General features: G+C 42.3%; 1 protein-coding gene across 3 annotated transcripts in view; it reads right to left on the reverse strand.

Moving 5' to 3' along the window:
- STX11 (syntaxin 11) overlaps nucleotides 1-12,410 on the reverse strand; it is a 31,056-nt gene extending 18,646 nt beyond the window's left edge. Inside the window, exon 1 of one of the 3 annotated variants that reach the window (XR_002828124.1) lies at nucleotides 12,342-12,402. The gene's annotated coding sequence lies outside the window, so the exon portion shown is untranslated. Of the gene's footprint in view, nucleotides 1-12,341 lie in introns of all 3 variants that reach the window. The other 2 variants (XM_006084393.3, XM_014451838.2) reach the window with 2 other exon arrangements.
- Nucleotides 12,411-12,705: the final 295 nt, after the last annotated feature.

A 12,705-nucleotide genomic window follows, 5' to 3' on the forward strand; every position in this document is an offset into this window, starting at 1 on the left:
AAGAAACCCAATCAGAGAGAACCTGAGTGAAGGCACGAAGTATTAAAGGTATAGGAACTGTAGCAATCTGATGTTGAAGGAGTGAACAAAACATGTCAAATTGTCCTAGGAATTTATCAGATTATTCTTCTTTTGTTGTTATTTTTCCATTGATTTTTAGGGAGAGTGGAAGAGAGAGGGAAAGGCAGAGAGGAACATCGATGTGAGAGAAACACATTGACTAGTTGCCTCCTGCACAAGCCCTGACCAGCGCCCAGGCCAGGGAGCAGCCTGAAACCAAGGTACGTGCCCTTGATCAGAATCAAACCCGGGACCTTTTGGTCCTCAGTCTAACACTCTATCCACTGAGCCAAACCGGCGAGGACTATCAGATTATTCTTTAGGTGACTAGTATTTTATGTAATGACCTGACTCAAAATTGGTAAAAATTTAAAAGTGCTTTTCCTTTTGAATAAAAATAATTATTCCCTAATTTCAACAAATCAGAGACTATATTTGCTAGTCATAGTCCTCTCTTTCATCTTATTGGATGGTCATTTAAGGTTTTAAGACAACACCTCAGAGCTTCATCTGGCAGATTTCCTGGAACCTTCTTTTAATCTTAGAAAATGTACTGATTCCTATAATTCTCTCATTCTCTATCCCCTTAACTCCCCCCTCTCTACAACTATTCAAGGAATTTGGCATCTCTCACCCAGGTATCTAAGTTATTAAAGGTCCAAAGACATCTCCCTCTCTGTCCAGGAATCTTGGTCAGAAGCCAGGCAAGGAATTTGTGCTAGTCTCTCTGTTGGCCACACCAGGAAAGTGCTGTGAAAGATAAGGGATGACTGTCACTGTATTGAGCCTGCTGGGATTAAGGCTGAGGCATTTCTCTGTTGTCCCATGATTCTCATGACTTCTTGCTAATTTGAAAATCCCAGCAGGCTTGGTCACCATCAGGGCATAATAGTTTAGAGGAATGGTTCTGGAACTCTGACCTGTATCAAAATCATCTAGGGAAAATTTGTAAAAATCTCAATTCATAGGTTCCACTCCTAAAGATTCTGTTCCAATAGATCCTGAATGTAGACCTGGACTTTTTGTTTTCTTTGTTGTTGTTGTTTGGAGAGGAACGGTGTTTTTAAATATCCCAGGTAATTCTGATACTTATAAACCTACAGGCTTCAGAGATTCAATAGGCTGGTTTGGGGTCTTTCAAAGGCTTAAAAAGATGAGAGAGAAGGAGAGAAAGAAGAGAGAAGAAATGTAGCCTAACATCACAAAACTGTTTACCATTTAATAATGTTAAAGACTAGAAGTATAGCAAAGACCAATATTAATTATACTTTAGTTATCTGGACAGCCAAGGGATTTTGTTAGTCTTGTCTATTATGCACCACTACTCTACTTGTCCTGGTCTACTCTCTCCTGGTTCTTCCTCTGCTCTTAATCTTCCTAGGATTAAGATTACTGTCTTCTTACTGTCTGGTCAGCTATTATAAATCCTTAAGGGGCTTAGAGAAAAATGCCAACTTTTTTGGTCCACTCAGCAGGGTAATGGTCTAGGTCAGAAACACACAAGCAAGTTCTTGCAGCGGAGAATGCTCTCTTCCACGCAACTGTGAATATGATGTGAATCTCAGATCCCCTATAGGACCAAGGCCCTCATTTCCCCAGTTGCCATAAATATTGGCTCCAGGAATTGCCCTTGACTGAAGGAAGCTGTTAACCCAAGATTACGCCTTCAGCCTGGGTGCAGCTGCATCCTAGTTGAGAGATACAATGACTAGTTCCCTTGCTTCGAGGTGGCAGAACAATTCTGAAAGGCCACCCCAGCTCCAAAGTTCCCTTCTGCTGAGGCCACCCTTGTACATGCACTATGGTTCAATTTCTCCCTCTGTGTACACCTGCTGACTTCACTCCCTGAGCACCTGCCAATAAACTTTCTGTACATAAAATTTCAGAGGCTATTTCCAGGGCATGTCACTGACCTAAGGTACTAAACTTGCCTCCTTCAGCCAAGTACTGACAACACACGTATTCGGCCTCTGCACCTTACTTCTTGGGTAATGTTGGGTGGTCACTCAATCTCTCCAAGTGTCTCCTTCTTCATCTTTAAAATTCTAATACAGACAACATCAACAATAATAATACTTATTATTTCTATGTTATGAGGCTTCTGTGGGAATGAAAAGAGAAAATATGAGGGGATCTAAGATGATGGAGGAAAAGGTAGAAGAGTTACACTCACCTCCTTCCAGGACTAAATTGGAATTACAGCTAAAATATAGAACAATCAACCTGAATAACCACCAGAAGTCTTATGACCAAGGATGTACAGACAAAGCCACACTGAGATGGGTAGGAAGGGTAGAGATGCAAAAAGGGCTGGCCCTGCTTCCACGTGCAATGGCTGAGAATCTGGAGGGATATCTCAGCTGCAAAGGTTCCACCTGAGAAGCACTGGGTCTCAGCCCCATTCCAGACTCCCCAGCCCAGGACACCAGAGCCAGGTAGAGGAACCCACATAACATCTGGCTGTGAAAATCAGCAGGGATTCTGTCCGCTAGGGAGAGACAAGCTTCTGCTAGAAACTCAGGTGCCCTCTTAAAGGTCCAGCACACAAAATCTCGTTTACAGCTACTTACTCGGGGTTCTGGCAGAGAAGGGTGGCTCGAAGCAGAGCAGAGTCATGTAAGGAGAGACTGGGTTGTGTGGCTCTGGGAAGAGACCTGAAGGAACTGCCGCCAGGATCCCTGTGCTGAGTCCTTCTCCCACACCATAGATGCCATCTTTCCTGGGTGGAATACCCCCTTCCAAAGTTGAGAGGAGAAGGCAATAACCCCTCCCTCTCAACTTTCTGTACCCCACCCTGTGAAGATCATGCCTGTGAAAAAGTCAGCTGCCTGGGCCCAGGGTGTAGAGGTCCAGGTAGACTCAGGGGTTGTCAGCGACTGATTTGTGTGCCTCTGGGAAAGGGGGCCACTCTCCCCAACTTCCCAGGAGTCTGACCAGTTCTGCCCCCCCAACACCGGAGACCCACTAGCCTACCCATCCAACTCCAGGTGCCCCCATCCTGTGCTGAATTCAGGCTCTCCAGGAGGTCCTGGCAGGAACCGAAACAAACTGAGCTGTGTGGCTCTAGAACGAGGGCGATTTTTCCCTTGCATGCTTGACCAGCACCACTGTTCCTGTGCAAAGCCCTCCCTTCACATGCTGAATCCAGGTCTGTTTGGGCCTGATGAACTCTGCTGGCCTCACCACGATGACTTCCTGAGACCCTGTGCCACCACACAGATCTGCAGGCACTCAGCACTGGCTTTGAGTTTGAATCTGCATCTGTCTGGTGAATACCACTGGCTCCCACCTGGTGATTCATTGAGAACCTACCGAACACAATTCATGTACCGCCAGAGGCTCTTCCGTGACTGAGCCTAACAGGCAATCAGCATGCAGAGGCAGGCAGGGGTGGATCTCAGGGTGCTTTGGGCCTTTTGCTGACCTGCCCCAGGCTCAGTGTGGGTGGAAGCCAACCTTGGTGTGCAGCTTGGCCCTTCCCATGCACACCCAGGCCTAGTAGAGGCAGCCACAACTTGCGCTTTGCTTTGGGCTGCAAGGTTGGTACAATATCCACAAATCAATTAATGTGATATACCACATAAACAAAATAAAGGATAAAAATGATATGATCTTATCAATAGGTGCAGAAAAAGCAGCTGAAGAAATCCAGCACCCATTTATGATAAAACCTCTCAGCAAAATAGGAATAGAAGGAACATAGCTCAACATGATAAAGGCCACATATGAGAAACCCACAGTTAACATCATACTCAATGGGAAAACTAAGCACTTTCCTTAAGATCAGGAGTAATACAAGGATGTCCACTTTCACCACTCTTATTTGACACAGTGCTGGAAGTCCTAGCCACAGCAATCAGACAAGAAGAAAAAATAAATGGCATCCAAATTGGAAAGGAAGAAGTAAAAACTGTCATTATTTATAGATGACATGATACTGTACATAGAGAACCCTAAAGACTACACACAAAACTGATAAATAAATTCATTACTAGAACTGATAAATTAATTCCAAGTAGCAGGATACAAAATAAATATCGAGAAGTTAGTTTGCATTTTTATACACCAATAGTGAACTATATCACAAATGGAAATGAAGAAAAACAATTCCATTTACAATTACATAAAAACAAACAAACCATAAACCAAGGAGTAAATTTAACCAAACAGGTAAAAGACCTGTACTCGGAAAATTATAGGACACTGAAAAAAGAAATTGAAGAAGATACAAATAAATGGAAGCATATCCTGTGCTGATGAATAGGAAGAATTAACATTGTTAAAATGTCCATACTACCCAAGCAATCTATTGATTCCATGCAATTCCTATCAAAATACCAATGGCATGTTTTACAGAAGTAGAATAAATAATCCAAAAATGTATATGAAACTGAAAAAGACCCTGAATAGCCACAGAAATGTAGAGAAAGAAGAACAAAGTTGGAAGAATCATGTCACCTGATATCAAACTGTACCATAAGGCCACCATGATCAAAACAGCATGGTACTTGCATAAAAACAGACATAAATCAATGGAACAGAATTAAACCCATGCCTGTATGGTCAATTAATATTTGACAAAAGAAGCAAGAACATACAATTGGGTAAAGACAGTCTAGTCAATAAATAGTGTTGGGAAAAGTAGACAGATACATGAAAAAAAAATGAAAGTAGACCACCTTCTTATACCATATACAAGAACAGGCTCAAAATGGATTAAAGACTTAAATGTAAGACTCAAAACCATAAAACTTCTAAAAGAAAACATGGCAGTAAAATCTCTAACATTTCTCATAGTAATATTTTTTCTGATATATATCTCCTTGGACAAGGGAAACAAGAGAAAAAATAAACAAATGGGACTACATCAAACTAAAAAGGTTTTTTTTACTGCAAAAGAAACCATTAACAAAATGAAAAGACAACCCACTGAATGGGAGAACATATTTGCCAATGATACTTCTGATAAGGGATTAATATCCAAAATTTATAAAGAACTCATAACAACTCAACACCAAAAATACAGCAACAAACAATCCAATTAAAAAATGGGCAGAGGATCTGAATAGACACTTCTCCAAAAAGTACATACAGATGGCCAATAGACATATGAAAAGATGCTCAACATCACTAATCATCAGAGAAATACAAATTAAAACCACAATGAGCTACCACCTCACACTGGTAAGAATGGCTATCATCAATAAATCAACAAATAACTGTTAGAGAGAATGTGAAGAAAAGGGAACCCTCGTGTACTGTTGGTGGGAATGCATATTGGTGCAGCCGCTATGGAAAACAGTAAGGAGGTTCCTCAAAATACTAAAAATGGAACTGCCTTCTAACCCAGTGATTCCACTGCTGGGTATGTTTCTGAAGAAACCTAAAACAATAATTTGAAAGAATATATGCACCTCTATGTTCATTGCAGCATTATTTACAATAGCCAGGCTATAGAAATAACCCAAGTTCCCATCAATAGCTAAGTGGGTAATAAAGCTGTGGAACATATAGACAGTGGAATATTACTCAGCCATAAAAAAGAATGAATATGGATGAACCTTGAGAGTATTATGTTAAGTGAAATAAGTCAGCCACAGAAAGACAAATACTATATAATTTCATGTATATGCGGAATCCAAAGAACAATAAGAGAGAGATAGAGAGAGAGAGAGAGAGAACAGATTGATGGTTCCCAGAGGGGAAGAGTTTGGAGGACTGAGTGAAAAAGGTAAAGGGATGGAGAGGTATAGATCAATAGTTACAAAATAGTCACGCGGATGTAAAGTACAGCATAGGAAATGTAGTCAATAACACTATAATAATTATGCATCGTGCCAGGTGGGTGCTGAAAATATCAGGTGAAACACTTTGTGAAGTATATGATTTTCTAACCACTATGCTGTACACCTGACACTGACACAAAATAATATTGAATATAAACTGTAATTGAAAAAAAATTTTTAAATTTTCCCTAGCCAATTTGGCTCAGTGGATAGAGCATCAGCCTGTGGATTGAAGGACCCTAGGTTTGATTCCGTTCAAGGGCACATGCCCAGGTTGTGGGCTCAATCCCCAGTAGGGGGCATGCAGGAGGCAGCTGATCAATGATTCTTCTCATCATTGATGTTTCTATTTCTCTCTCCCTCTCCCTTTCTCTCTGAAATCAATAAAAATATTTTTTAAATTACAAAATTTAAAAAGAGAAAATAATCATGAGTTCTTTGTAAATAATGAAAAGCTATATCATATTGTCAGCTAACCTCACTACATGTTGGTTTATCGTGCAGTAATCAGGGACGAGGGGAGGAGGAAGTGGAATATCTACTGATATTATTAAATTTGGCTTACACATTGTGTTCTAGTTTACCTCAAGCCAACAGCTTTGTGTCACTAACCAAGGTGCACACACACATAATAGAAAATTAGACATGAATCAGGAGGTGAGATGTGCATTGCTACAATGCTGAAACTGAAACAGAAGACAAAACAATACTTGTTCACCATTTCCATCTGAAGATAGCAACAGAGCAATTTCCACTACTCTGTACAGTCGGAATTCACATTATTACCCAATAAGTTAGGCAATGAGTAATGGAATATCATTTTGAACAGAGAAACAAGTAACACTGTTGGGTATACAAAATGGGGACTACTTTTCTAGGCAATTTAGTATTTTCTGGATTACCCTGATACTGTATCCACTGAAAAGAAAAAGAAAAAAAGCACATAAATAAGTTGAAAACATTTGCTTAGGTCAAGAAAGGTATTTGGAAATTACCAATTTTAAAACTCTGTTCCATATAAAAAGTACCAAATTATTAAGCCTTACAAAGAACTTGAATGAGCCGAACCGGTTTGGCTCAGTGGATAGAGAGTCTGCCTGGGGACTCAAGGGTCCCAGGTTCAATTCCAGTCAAGGGCATGTACCTTGGTTGAGGGCACATCCCCAGTAGGGAGTGTGCAGGAGGCAGCTGATTGATCTCTCTCATCGATGTTTCTAACTCTCTGACCCTCTTCCTTCTTCTCTGTAAAAAATCAATAAAATATTTTTTTTAAAAAAAAGAACTTGAATGAGATATGCAAATAAAGTCTGGCATCCACAGACTCAGAAGGAGTGACCCACCAACTAATGACTTACACTGACAGTTGTTTTCATTATCAGTAAAAGTCACAAAATGGTTAGAACTACGAGGCCCTTAGAGACCTACCACCCCAAACTCTGCTCTCAGGGAAACCACAGTCAAATCGAAGAGGCAGGACAAACCCACATGAAATATTAACCAAAACCTTTCCCTCTCTCGTTATCTGAGCAGTGAATGAATTACAGGCAGGGATATAGGAATTCAGACCATGTGGGCTGGATCATCCATCCCACAAGGCTTCATGTTAGTCTCCAGTAATGGGAACCTATAAATAAATATCTTGATTTCCTAATAAAGCTGAAGAAATGCTGAAAGGAACCTTTTCTTCATGTGCTATTTAAAACGTCAAACTTAAAATGAGGTTGCTGAATCAGTTCAGGTACAACATTAATTCAGTACTTATAATCCTTAAGTGACCCAAAGTAGAGATCTCTAAGGAAAAAATAATTAGACCCTGCTTGCTGAACAAAAATCAGAGTCAAGGGAGGCTGAATCATGAGACAATGAGAACAGCGAACAGTTGGGGCCAGTTTCTTTGGGGGGTGGAGAGAAGAGGGTGGGGTTGTGTGTCAAAAATACCAAAGGAATCTTCCTGTAGCTGCAAACAGAAAGCAGGGCCTGAACCCAGAGAACCTGGGCCATTTTGCACAGTCAAAATCAAGAGGCCAGGGGACACAGCAGGCCTCTTAATAAGATTCTGGAAGTTAAAGGCTGGAAGGGGTAGGTCAGCACCTGCTTTAGGGTAAAACCAGAACAAAATAGGCCCAGAAGGCAGATCACAAACCAGGAGCGTAAGAATTGGAGTAGTTATGGACCTGCCTGCATTTGTTGATGATTCTTCCACCATCAGACCATGCTCTGCAGTTTATTACCCCCAGGCCAGCCTTTCTGCTTCCCCTCAGGAGGGATATTACAGGTCATAGCAACAAAACTTTGAGTGCATCTAAGAAACACAAAGCACTCAACTGCAGTGCTTGAAAAGGGACATAAGCAACGCAGCTTGAAGGACACAGTTGAAACTCTAGGGACCTTCAGTCACTGTGAGTCTTTACTAAAATGTTTAAAATTCACAGGAGAAAATGTCTAATTATTCTAGGCTCATTCCTAGACCCACCAGGTATATCTTGGGATGGAAGTAGGGGCAGTGTTGCTATGCAGCACAATAGAGCCACTGGGGGCCCATTTTATGTATTGGGCTGTTCCTGGAGGAGGAAGAATTGTTGGGATCAGAACAATGACTCCAATTTTAGCTTACCACAGTGTCCAAGATTTCATTCATCCATCCATTCATCCATCTATCCATCCATCCATCCATCCATCCATCCATCCATCCATCTATCCATCCATTCATTCATTCATTCATGAAAATGGCATATCATAGCAGTATGGTTCAGAATGGAAGCTCCGGGCGAGCCAAGTGCTCAGGATCAATTTCTGGCTTTATCTATTACAAACACTGCACTTTCTTCACTTGTCATAAGCAGTCAGTTATAGTACCTACTTCACAAGATTGCAGTGCGTAGTAAAAGACTGAATTCACATTATGAGCCTAGCATAGTGCTTGTCACTAATAAGCACTCAATAAACTGTAGTTATTATTATTTTTCATTCATCCAAAAATGCTTAATGAATACTGATTATGCATCAAGCACTATCCTCATTATCCTTCCATTCATTATCCTACTCTTGCATTCCTACCTTAGTCATTTACTAGGAATGTGGGGGTCATCTTAAACTCCTCCCTCTCCCTCACTACTGCCCACTTCTAAAGAGGCCAGGTTCTGCCTATTAAACATACGTCACCTCCTTCTCTCTTTTCTATTCCTCACTATCACTGTCTGACTCAAACCTTCTTTAATTTCTCTTCTCAAACATGACAGTCATCTCCTCTGTGTCTCCCAAAGGCTAGTGTCACCCTCATCCAATCTATTCTCTGTCTATATTCTAAATTGTCTTCTGAATACACGTATCTGACAAAATCATGCACTTGCTTGAGATAAACTCACAACTCCTACATGGCCACAAGTCTTTGTGATCTGACTCAGCCTGTGTCTCCAGCCCTCTCCCCAGCCTCACCCTGTGCCCATGCTAAACAGGCTGGAGTCCCTACCGGATGATACTGATCCTGCTGCTGAGTCACTACCCCTCCCTCCTAACAGCCCCTCCTCTTACATTAAGGTTCATTATTCAATCAGTGAATACTTCCTAACACTTAACAGGAGTAAAATCTGTGCCAAGTTCAAGGAGTGTGATGATGAACACACTCAGTCCTTTCTTTCTCACAGAAAAGATGACTTTGAGGCTCTCGAGGGGGAAATGAAGTATAATTCAGGTAAAGCTGTCAATTGAATAGATTTTGGCATCAAGTCCAAAGGTACTTCAGCAGATTTCAATCCCAACAGTAAACTGTGACAGTGGATTTACTCATTTTAACTCATATAGTTATAATGTATTTGAAAAGATTGATTTGAACTATAAAAACAATGATCAGGCCCAGCTGGCGTGGCTCAGTGGTTAAGCATTGACCTATGAACCAGGAGATCACGCTTCAAGTCCCAGTCAGGGCATATGCCTGGGGCTGGGGGTTCGATCCCCATTATGTGATGCGCAGGAGGAGCTGATCAATGAGTCTCCATCATCATTGATGTTTCTATCTCTCTCTCCCTCTCCCTACTTCTCTGAAGTCAATAAAAATATTTTTTAAGATTTAAAAACACAAACAATGGTTTCACCTCTGTTAAAATCTTTTAAATAAGTGCCATGTCATTCATTGAAGACACTTTGCAAGCAACTGAATACAAATTGTATTGCTTCATTTAAAAAAAAAAACAACAAAAAATGATCAGAAAGTTGCTTATATATATAAAAGCCTAAGGGACCGTTCAACTGGTAGCTATGATGAGCACTGACCACCAGAGGGCAGACGCTGAACACAGAGGCATGGAAACATGGAACAGACTGATGAATCTCAGAGAGAAGGAAGAGGATGGGAAGAGATTAACCGAAGATCTTATATGCATACTAGAGGCCCAGTGCATGGATTTGTGCACCGGTGGGGTCCCTCGGCCTGGCCTGTGGGGATCAGGCCGAAACCGGCAGTCTGACATCCCCTGAGGGGTCCTGGATTGCGAGGGGGAGCAGGCCAGACAGAGGGACCCCACCAGTGCACAAATTTGTGCACTGGACCTCTAGTAGTATTATAAAGTTGCAAGGCATTAAAAGTTAAGTAACTGAAAGTTTCTGCAATTGTCTAGGGGTAATAACAGGCTGGGTTTATTTCTACATGGTTAGGAAATAATACAAAATGTAGTCAATTCAAACAACTTTAAAATCATGCCTTTCTAATTAATATATGTTTATAGCATTTATTGAGTAAAATGCTTACTGAATAAGACAACAGGCTGCTTACAAAAACAAGTAGATGATTAAGCTGGAAACTGTCCTCATTTTTCCAGCAATGGCGACCAAATATATTCAAATTCCCAGACCTGCAGAAACACCGGTCATATTGGAACAGAAACCCTGCCTCGGGCATAGATATGTCATAGAGCTCATCTCCTTCTATTGGACTTCCCAGTGGATTTCTGACCTCCCACACTAGGCTTTTGCAGTGGTTCTCAACCTTCTGGCCCTTTAAATACAGTTCCTCATGTTGTGACCCAACCATAAAATTATATTCGTTGCTACTTCATAACTGTAATGTTGCTACTGTTATGAATCGTAATGTAAATATCTGATATGCAGGATGGTCTTAGGTGACCCCTGTGAAAGGGTCGTTCGACCACCAAAGGGGTCACGACCCACAGGTTGAGAACCGCTGCTTTAGGGCCTTTGTGGGTAGGAGCCTGTCTTACTGAACAGAGCTCAGTGAAGAGTCTGGCACATACAGGGCGCCCAATAACTGTAGGCTGGGCTGCCTGCGCTCAGCTCAGCTCCAATAGAGATGCTGTGCCTTCTCTCCTGTCTTTTGAGGTAATGGACAGCCCTTCTGAAGAGCTACTACCCAGCTGCAGTGAGGCCCATCAGTTTAAATTTCTCAGCCCCAGCTGGTACCCACCTTCCTCAAAAAGTTTCATGTGGTTTAGCACTAATTTACTAAAGACAAACCATCTGAAATATTTTGATTCTGAGAGTGACACACAATGACTACGTAAGATGACACGTCTCTGCCATATCATACCAGTGAACGCAATGGCAACTCAGTTACTGAATTATGAAATTAATGTTCCCTTGGGCCTCTGTGGCAAAGCATGTGATTTAAATGGTTATCTTCCATCAGCCCAGTGACCCTCGCTGGTATGTTGTACCATCAGGCAGGAGCTTGAGGAGATGGAAAACTTGAACTGTTACTTCTCATACCACCTGCCCCAGTTCAGCCGTGCACCCATCCTACCTTTTAGTCTTAACTTTAAATACAGCCAGAGCAAACCTCACTTTTCAGACGTTCATTAGCGCAGTCTCACAATGAGCACAGGAGCCTTGTGACTCATTTTTGGATGCCCGTGTGGAAATAGCAACTCCTCCCTTTGCTGAGAAACGGCTTAAACAAGCGTGAGAGAACCACAGGAAATAAGACTGTGCTCAGCGGGGGTGAGTGGCCTGGAGAATCTCTCGGACAGCGTGTCACTACTTCTTGTCTCCAGCCTTCTAAAAATAAATGTCTCCTGTGGGCCTAGAAGGAGCTGTTGCAAAGCGATATCGATTTCCCCGCATTTCCTGGCTCCTGACTTAGATACGTGAAGTCAAGAAATGACCATCCTAGTATTTTTGAAAAAGTGTAATCTCATAGGAAGTGAAGAGGTGATCAAACCGAAGTACCCCCCTCCCATTACACAAACAAACAACAACAACCCAAAAAACTCCAGCCTATGGACTTAAAGCAAAAGTGTTCTTGGGCGAATAGTTAAGGGAAGCCTGTCAACAGGTGCCTCTGAAATAGTTTCTAGGATTAGGAAATTACTCCGTTCTATAGGGGAAACCCAGTGCCGCGCTCCCCGAGGGGCCGGGAGTTGGCGTGAGCACTGGGGTCTGACCCCAAATGACTCCAGGGGCATCTCTCGCGTCCCGGAGCCAGCCATTCCCCCCACCCCACCCCCTACCCCCGGAGGTTAAGGAGAGAAGAAGGAAAAAACGAACCAGGAACAGGCGGAGCGTGGGAACCGAGACGCCCTGTCCTTGCGCGGACGCCCGTGCCGGGCCGGGCCAGGTGGGGTCCCCCGTCCTATGATTCGCGTGCCGACACAAGATTTCACAGAGACTAGCTAAAGAGGACCGGCGAGGAATGGGTATAACCAATGCCAGTTCCGACGTATATCGATCATCGTAATCATGACCCATCGCCGTAGCAAGAAGTATGATCTATACTGCTAAGCCGATAGACGATAAAGCAGTAAAGACAGACGCGTGAGCGCTGGTTGAGATCCCCTCCCTCCCAGTGGTACTAGCGAGAATTGAAGGAGTATCTAAAAATAGATAACTACGACATCACGATAGAGCTACT

Source organism: Myotis lucifugus, unplaced genomic scaffold (genome assembly GCF_000147115.1).
Source record: "Myotis lucifugus unplaced genomic scaffold, Myoluc2.0 scaffold_11, whole genome shotgun sequence".
In the NCBI taxonomy this organism is placed as follows: Eukaryota; Metazoa; Chordata; class Mammalia; order Chiroptera; family Vespertilionidae; genus Myotis; species Myotis lucifugus.